This window comes from Nycticebus coucang, chromosome 23, assembly GCF_027406575.1.
Source record: "Nycticebus coucang isolate mNycCou1 chromosome 23, mNycCou1.pri, whole genome shotgun sequence".
NCBI classification, from domain to species: domain Eukaryota; kingdom Metazoa; phylum Chordata; class Mammalia; order Primates; family Lorisidae; genus Nycticebus; species Nycticebus coucang.
The window spans coordinates 24,145,973-24,153,966 of NC_069802.1; the positions used below are offsets into that span (position 1 = coordinate 24,145,973).

Genomic DNA, 7,994 nt, shown 5'->3' on the forward strand with positions numbered 1-7,994 from the left:
TTGGTTTATCAAAGATTAGGTGGTTGTAAGATGTTAGTTTCATTTCTTGGTTTTCAATTCAATTCCAAATGTCTATGTCTCTGTTTTTGTGCCAGTACCATGCTGTCTTGAGCACTATGGCTTTGTAGTACAGACTAAAATCTGGTATGCTGATGCCCCCAGCTTTATTTTTATTACTAAGAACTTCCTTAGCTATACGGGGTTTTTTTCGGTTCCATACAAAATGCAGAATCATTTTTTTCCAAATCTTGAAAGTACGATGTTGGTATTTTGATAGGAATGGCATTGAATAGGTAGATTGCTTTGAGAAGTATAGACATTTTAACAATGTTGATTCTTCCCATCCATGAGCATGGTATGTTCTTCCATTTGTTAATATCCTCTGCTATTTCCTTTCTGAGGATTTCATAATTTTCTTTATAGAGGTCCTTCACCTCCTTTGTTAGGTATATTCCAAGGTATTTCATTTTCTTTGAAACTATGGTGAAGGGAGTTGTTCTTAATTAGCTTCTCATCTTGACTGTAATTGGTGTATACAAAGGCTACTGACTTGTGGACATTGATTTTATATCCTGAAACATTACTGTATTTTTTGATGACTTCTAGGAGTCTTGTGGTTGAGTCTTTGGGGTTCTCTAAGTATACGATCATGTCGTCAGCAAAGAGGGAGAGTTTGACCTCCTCTGCTCCCATTTGAATTCCCTTTATTTCCTTGTCTTGCCTAATTGTATTGGATAGAACTTCCAGCACTACGTTGAACAGTAAAGGTGACAGAGGACAACCTTGTTTGGTTCCAGTTCTAAGAGGAAAAGTTTTCAGTTTTACTCCATTCAGTAAAATACTAGCTGTGGGTTTGTCATAGATAGCTTCAAACAGTTTTAGAAATGTGCCACCTATGCCTATACTCTTCAGTGTTCTAATTAGAAAAGGATGCTGGATTTTATCAAATGCTTTTTCTGCATCTATTGAGAAGATCATGTGATCTTTATTTTTGCCTCTGTTAATATGGTGGATAACGTTTATGGATTTGCGTATGTTAAACCAGCCTTGCATCCCTGGGATGAAGCCTACTGGATCATGATGAATGACTTTTTTGATGATAAGCTGTAATCTATTAGCTAGGATTTTGTTGAGAATTTTTGCATCTATATTCATGAGTGAGATTGGTCTGAAATTCTCCTTTTTGTTTGGGTCTTTTCCTGGTTTTGGTATCAGGGTGATGTTTGCTTCATAGAATGTGTTGGGGAAGATTCCTTCTTCCTCAATTTTTTGGAATAAATTCTTCAGGAATAAGCTCTTCCTTGAAGGTTTGGTGTAAAGCCATCTGGACCAGGGCATTTTTTGGTTGGAAGATTTTTTATTGTTTCTTTGATCTCAGTGCTTGAAATTGGTCTGTTCAGGAGCTCTATTTCTTCCTGGCTAAGTCTAGGGAGAGGGTGTGATTCCAAATATTGATCCATTTCCTTTACATTGTCAAATTTCTGGGCATAGAGTTTCTGGTAGTATTCAGAGATGATCTCTTGTATCTCTGTGGGATCAGTTGTTATTTCCCCTTTATCATTTCTGATTGAGGTTACTAGAGATTTTACTTTTCTGTTCCTCGTTAGTCTGGCCAATGGTTTATCTATTTTATTTATTTTTTCAAAAAACCAACTCCTTGTTTCATTAATTTTCTGAATGATTCTTTTGTTTTCAATTTCATTGATCTCTGATTTGATTTTGGATATTTCTTTTCTTCTACTGAGTTTAGGCTTAGATTGTTCTTCTTTTTCCAAATCCATAAGATGGCTTATGAGATTGTTGATGTGCTCTCTTTCTGTTTTTTGAATGTAGGCATCTAAAGCGATGAATTTTCCTCTCAAAACTGCTTTTGCAGTATCCCACAGGTTTTGGTAGCTTGTGTCTTCATTGTTGTTATGCTCAAGGAAGTTAATGATTTCCTGTTTTATTTCTTCCTGCACCCATCTGTTATTCAACAGAAGATTGTTTAATTTCTATGCCTTTATGTGGGGCCGAGTGCTTTTGTTAGAGTTGAGTTCCACCTTTAGTGCTTTATGGTCTGAGAAGATACAAGGTAAAATTTCAATTCTTTTGATTCTGTTGATATTTGTTTTGTGTCCTAGGATATGATCAATTTTGGAGAATGTTCCATGGGGTGATGAGAAGAATGTACATTCTTTATCTTTGGGATGGAGTGTTCTGTATGCGTCTATCAAGCACAGTTGTTCTAGGGTCTCATTTAAATATCTTATATCTTTGTTTCATTTCTGTTTAGAGGATCTGTCCAGCTCTGTAAGAGGAGTGTTAAAGTCCCCTGTTATTATGGTATTATCAGATATCATATTGCTCAGACCGAGTACGGTCTGTTTCAAAAATCTGGGAGCATTTAAATTGGGTGCATAAATATTTAGAATTGAAACATCTTCTTGTTGTATTTTTCCCTTGACCAATATAAAGTGACCATCTTTATCTTTTTTGACTTTAGTTGCTTTAAATCCACATGAATCTGAAAATAAGATTGCAACTCCTCTTTTCTTCTGAATTCCATTTGCCTGAAAAATTGTCTTCCAACCCTTGACTCAGAGCTTTAATTTGTCTTTTGAAGCCAGGTGTGTTTCTTGCAGACAGCAAATGGATGGCTTGTGTTTTTTAATCCAGTCAGCCAATCTATGTCTCTTCAGTGGGGAATTTAAGCCATTAACATTTATGGAGATAATTGATAAGTGTGGTAGTATTCTATTCGTCTTATTTTGTGAGAGTCCATTGCTTAGTTTTATCTTTTGCATCAGTGTGGAGGTCAGGTTCTGTCCTTTAATGTCTGAGTTCTTACTTTGGTGCTGATCCATTGTGGTGGTCAGTGTGCAGAACAGGTTGAAGTATTTCCTGTAGAGCTGGTCTTGTTGTGGCGAATTTCCTCAATGTTTGTATATCCATAAATGATTTGATTTCTCCATCAATTTTTAAGCTTAGCTTAGCAGGGTACAGAATTCTGGGCTGAAAATTGTTCTGTTTAAGTAGATTAAAGGTAGATGACCATTGTCTTCTTGCTTGGAAAGTTTCATTAGAGAAGTCTGTGGTCACTCTGATGGATTTGCCCCTGTAGGTCAACTGGTGCTTACTCTTGGCAGTTTGCAGAATCTTTTCTTTTGTCTTGACTTTGGACAGGTTCATCACAATGTGTCTTGGAGAAGCTTGGTTAGAGTTGAGGTGACCTGGGGTCCTATATCCCTCTGAAAGCAGTGTGTCAGAATCTTTGCTGATATTTGGGAAATTTTCTTTTATAATATTCTCTAGTATGGTTTCCATTGCTCTGGGGCATTATTCTTCCCCTTCTGGGATTCCTATAACTCGTATGTTGGAACGCTTCATAAAGTCCCATAATTCTGACAGTGAACGTTCTGCTTTCTCTCTCTTCTTTTCTGCCTCTTTTACTATCTGAGTTATCTCAAAAACTTTGTCTTCTACCTCTGAAATTCTTTCTTCTGCATGGTCTAACCTGTTGCTGATACTTTCCATTGCATCTTTAAGTTCCCTAATTGACTGTTTTGGTCCCTCAGCTCTGCTATATCCTTTTTATATTCTTCATATCGTTCATCTCTTATTTGATTCTGTTTTTAGATTTCCTTTTGGTTATTTTCCACTTTATTAGCAGTTTCTTTCATTGTTTCCATCATTTCTTTCATTGTTTTCATCATGTGTATTCTAAATTCCCTTTCTATCATTCCTAACATTTCTTTACAGGTGGAATCCTCTGCAGTAGCTACCTCATGGTCCCTTGGCGGGGTTGTTCTGGACTGGTTCTTCATGTTGCCTGGAGTTTTCTGCTGATTCTTCCTCATGAGTGATTTCTTTTATCTGTTTCCTTCCCCTAATTTTCCTTTCACTTCCTCTTGCTCTTTAAGTTCTCGTGCCTGTGGACTAAGGGTTAGATGAGTCCTTTTGGTACAGGACCAGAAGGGTGAGAAGGTTGAAGAGCAAGAAAGGGATGAAAGAAAGGAGGATCGAGTAAAAAGAAAAAAAAATAGAGAAAGGAGAGGGGTGGGTAAAAGCAATATTGACAAAAAGAAGAGAGGCATAGATATAGGGAGACAGAGCAATATAGGTGTACAGTAGGGTACTTTGACACACCCTTACAAAAAAACCCACCTTCTGGGGGTGCCCCATTGGGTGGTTCCCTTGAGGTCAGCAGCTCTTTGCTAACCTGATCAGACACAGTACCCACCTCCACCAAGTAGAGAGGAAAGACAAAAATGCTATAAATCAAACCAAAACAAGCAAACAAAAAACTTTACGGGATAAAATTGGGTGAAAAACCAAATAATAGCGGTAGAAACAGTAGCAGAAATGAAGTTCTAGTTATTAAAAAAGGCAGCAATGGGAAATTATAATTAAACTAGAAAAATTGACAAAGAAAGAAGATCTGTACGGAAAGGGTTGAAATTAAAAAACAAAACAACATCAACAACATCAAAATAAACAAAACAACAACAACAGAGAAAAAAAACACACAACCAAAAACAAAGCAGTATGTATATGTCATTGAATATTGTCTGGGCAACACGTGGTCTTCTGGGGTATGAGATGTTAATCACAGTTCTGATACGACTGGAGGCTGTTGATTTCTCAAACCCCAGCAGGTAGACACCCTAAATCTTTCTTCAGCCCACTTAAAAGGCACTTTGAACTTGTAAACTTGCCGAGCAGAAGCCTTCCCAGGAAAGTGCTTGTCGCTGGAATCACTGCTGAAGTGGCTATCCACTTACCCAGTTGTGCCAAAACCGGTCTCACTCTGCCCCTGAGGGTTAGGGCTGCAGGGCGGCTCAGACCCCACCCTTAGGCTACTCAGTGCTGGTTTACCAGCTCCCACCCAATTCTAGCTCTGTGACCCTGAGGGCGGAGCTTGCCGGGGCAGATCACTCACAATGGCTCCCTGTGGCCCACAGCTAAACACTATTAGCTCCGTCTGGCTCAGCAGCTCAGACTGGGGCCCTAGACAATGGCCAAAGTTCTCCACATTCCGGCTCAGGCTCTCCCCAAGGCAGCTCAACTGAGTGCCAAGTCCAAAGACACCAAAGCAGTTCACAGGTAAGGCCTTTCCGGTTTGCAGTCTCGCTGCTACTGAACTTACAGTTGCGGGCGGGTTTAGACCGATTGAACACACGTGACCACTTGCCGGTTTTCCACTGTTTTAGTCCTCCTCTTGGGGTCCAGAAGTCTCTCACTGACTCTCTGTATCCTTACAGGGGTGATGATAAGCAGATCCCACCAGCCAGAGATGCCTGGAGTCCTATCTCCCCAGACTCACGGTGCCCAGATGCAAGGAAGCTGTTACTTGGCTGCCATCTTGCTCTCCTCAACCCTGTTATATTCTTTTTCTTTTTTTTTTTTGAATTCAGGGAACTTTATTGATGTTACATGACAAGGTGGGGCTCCTTAGGCCCCTCTTGTTCTTGAGGAGGTCTGGTGTGGAAACTGTCGAGGGGAGATTCTCAGTGAGGTAGGGGACTGAGTAGACAGGGGCACCCCAGCAACTAAGGGCCTTTCTCTTCCTCTCGTGCTCTGGCTGGGGCTTGTGGTCTGGGGGTTCTTACTCCTTGGAGGCCATGTGGGCCATAAGATCCACCACCCTGTTGCTGTAGCCAAATTCATTATCATACCAGGCAATGAGTTTGACAACGTGGTCGTTGAGAGCAATGCCAGCCGCAGCATCAAAGGTGGAAGAATGGGTGTCACCGTTGAAGTCAGAGGAGACGACCTGGTGTTCGGTGTAACCCAGGATGCCCTTGAGGGGGCCCTCTGATGCCTGCTTCACTACCTTCTTGATATCATCGTATTTGGCAGCCTTCTCTAGACAGCAGGTGAGATCCACAACCGACACGTTGGCAGTGGGTACCCGGAAGGCCATGCCAGTAAGCTTCCCATTCAGCTCAGGGATGACGTTGCCCACAGCCTTGGATGCACCAGTTGAGGCAGGGATGATGTTCTGGAGAGCCCTGCAACCATCACACCACAACTTCCCAGAGGGGCCATCCACAGTCTTCTGGGTGGCAGTGATGGCATGGACTGTGGTCATGAGTCCCTCCACAATGCCGAAGTTGTCATGGATGACCTTAGCCAAGGGGGCTAAGCAGTTGGTGGTGCAGGAGGCATTGCTGACAATGCAGAGGCTGTTTTCATACTTCTCATGGTTCACACCCATCACAAACATCACCCATCAGCAGAAGAGGCAGAGATGACGACCCTTTTGGCACCCCCTGTAGGTGAGCCCCAGCCTTCTCCATGGTGGTGAAGACACCAGTGGACTCCACAACATACTCTGCGCCTGCCTCACCCCATTTGATTTTGGTGGGATCTCGCTCCTAGAAGATGGTTATGGGATTTCCATTGATGACAACCTTCCCATTCTCAGCCTTGACTGTGCCATGGAATTTGCCATGGGTGGAATCATACTGGAACATGTAGACCATGTAGTTGAGGTCAATGAAGGGGTCATTGATGGCGACAATATCCACTTTGCCAGAGTTAAAAGCAGCCCTGGTGACCAGGCGCCCAATACGACCAAAACCGTTTATTCCAACCTTCACTTTCACCATGGTGCCTCGGAGATGCGGCTGGTGCTGCACTAGAAGAAGCAGCTGTCTGACGAATGGGAGGACCAGAGCAACCCTGTTATATTCTTATATTGTTTTCTTAGATGAGAAAACAAGTTCAGAGGAATTATTTTTCCCAGGTCACACAGCTATAAAATAATGAAACTGATTCAAACCCATTTCTATCTGAGTCTTGAATCTATTCTTTTTTTTTTTTTATTCTTTGCAGTTTTTGGCCAGGGCTGGATTTGAACCCACCACCTCTGGCATATGGGGCTGGTGTCCTACTCCTTTGAGCCACAGGCACTGCCCCTGCATCTATTCTTTTTACAGGATTGCCATATAAGGAATAAACCTGGTATAGGCAGTCCCCAGGGTTTTGAACGAGATAGGTTCTCTAAGTGTGTCCTTAAGTTGAATTTGTATGTAAGTTGAAACAGGTACATTTACCTGTTACTTGAAAATAGCCTCCGTTCATAAGTGTGAGTCATATGTCAGTCAGATGCTTGTATAACTGTATACACATCCTCCTGGAGTACCGATGATCTAAAAAGATTTAAGAGAAAATATTGTTTCTATAATAAAATAAACATGAACATAAAATTAACATGAACATATTAAGTATAGAAAAAAATAACATGCATTAGAGGTGTGGGGGCTGTTTTTGTTTTGTTTTTGAGATAGGGTCTCACTCTGTCACCTGGATTATAAGGTGCTTTCATCACAGCTCACAGCAACCTCAAATTCCTGGGTCAAGTGATCCTCTTGCCTCCGCCTCCTGAATAACTGGGACTACCGGCATGAACCACCATGCCTGGCAGTTTTTCTGTTTTTTGTAGAGACAGGGTCTTTCTCTTGCTCAGGCTGGTGTTGAACTCTTGGCCACAAGTGATCCTTCGGCCTCAGTCTCCAAAAATGCTAAGATTACAGGTGTGAGCCACTATGCCTGTCCCAGCATTGCCAAGATCAAATAAATATCATGCTTTTGGCCTGTGGATTTGGACCATACGTCAAGATCTCTGGAAAGATGGGTTTCCTGTTGGCTGTAATTAAGGTTTGTGCCATCAAAAAGTTCAAGGATCTCAATGCTCCTTGCCTCTTCCCATGTAAGCAACCAACAAAGTGAGAATACCAAGGTACTAGATAAAGGTTTTGATTTTTGTTTTCTAATACTGTCTTGATTCCTTGTGGGACTTCCCGAGCACAGCAATAGCAGCTACTGTACCAGGGAAAACAGAAGATTGTTTTGTTCCTTCCTGGCTCCCCCCATCCCTCCGCCCGCCACCATTGAGTTCAGATGCAATCCTATTGAGATCCTCCAAGGGGAATGAAACATTTTGATTTGCTCGTGGATTTCAAAGGTAACTCCCTGGGAAATACCACAGCAATTGTGTTCAAATTCAC

The 7,994-nt window shown here is 41.7% G+C and overlaps 1 pseudogene across 1 annotated transcript; it reads right to left on the reverse strand.

The window, feature by feature from the left end:
• Positions 1-5,386: 5,386 nt before the first annotated feature.
• LOC128575912 (glyceraldehyde-3-phosphate dehydrogenase-like) lies at positions 5,387-6,627 on the reverse strand (annotated as a pseudogene). Its single transcript, XR_008377194.1, has one exon. The product of XR_008377194.1 is annotated as a glyceraldehyde-3-phosphate dehydrogenase-like (transcript).
• Positions 6,628-7,994: the final 1,367 nt, after the last annotated feature.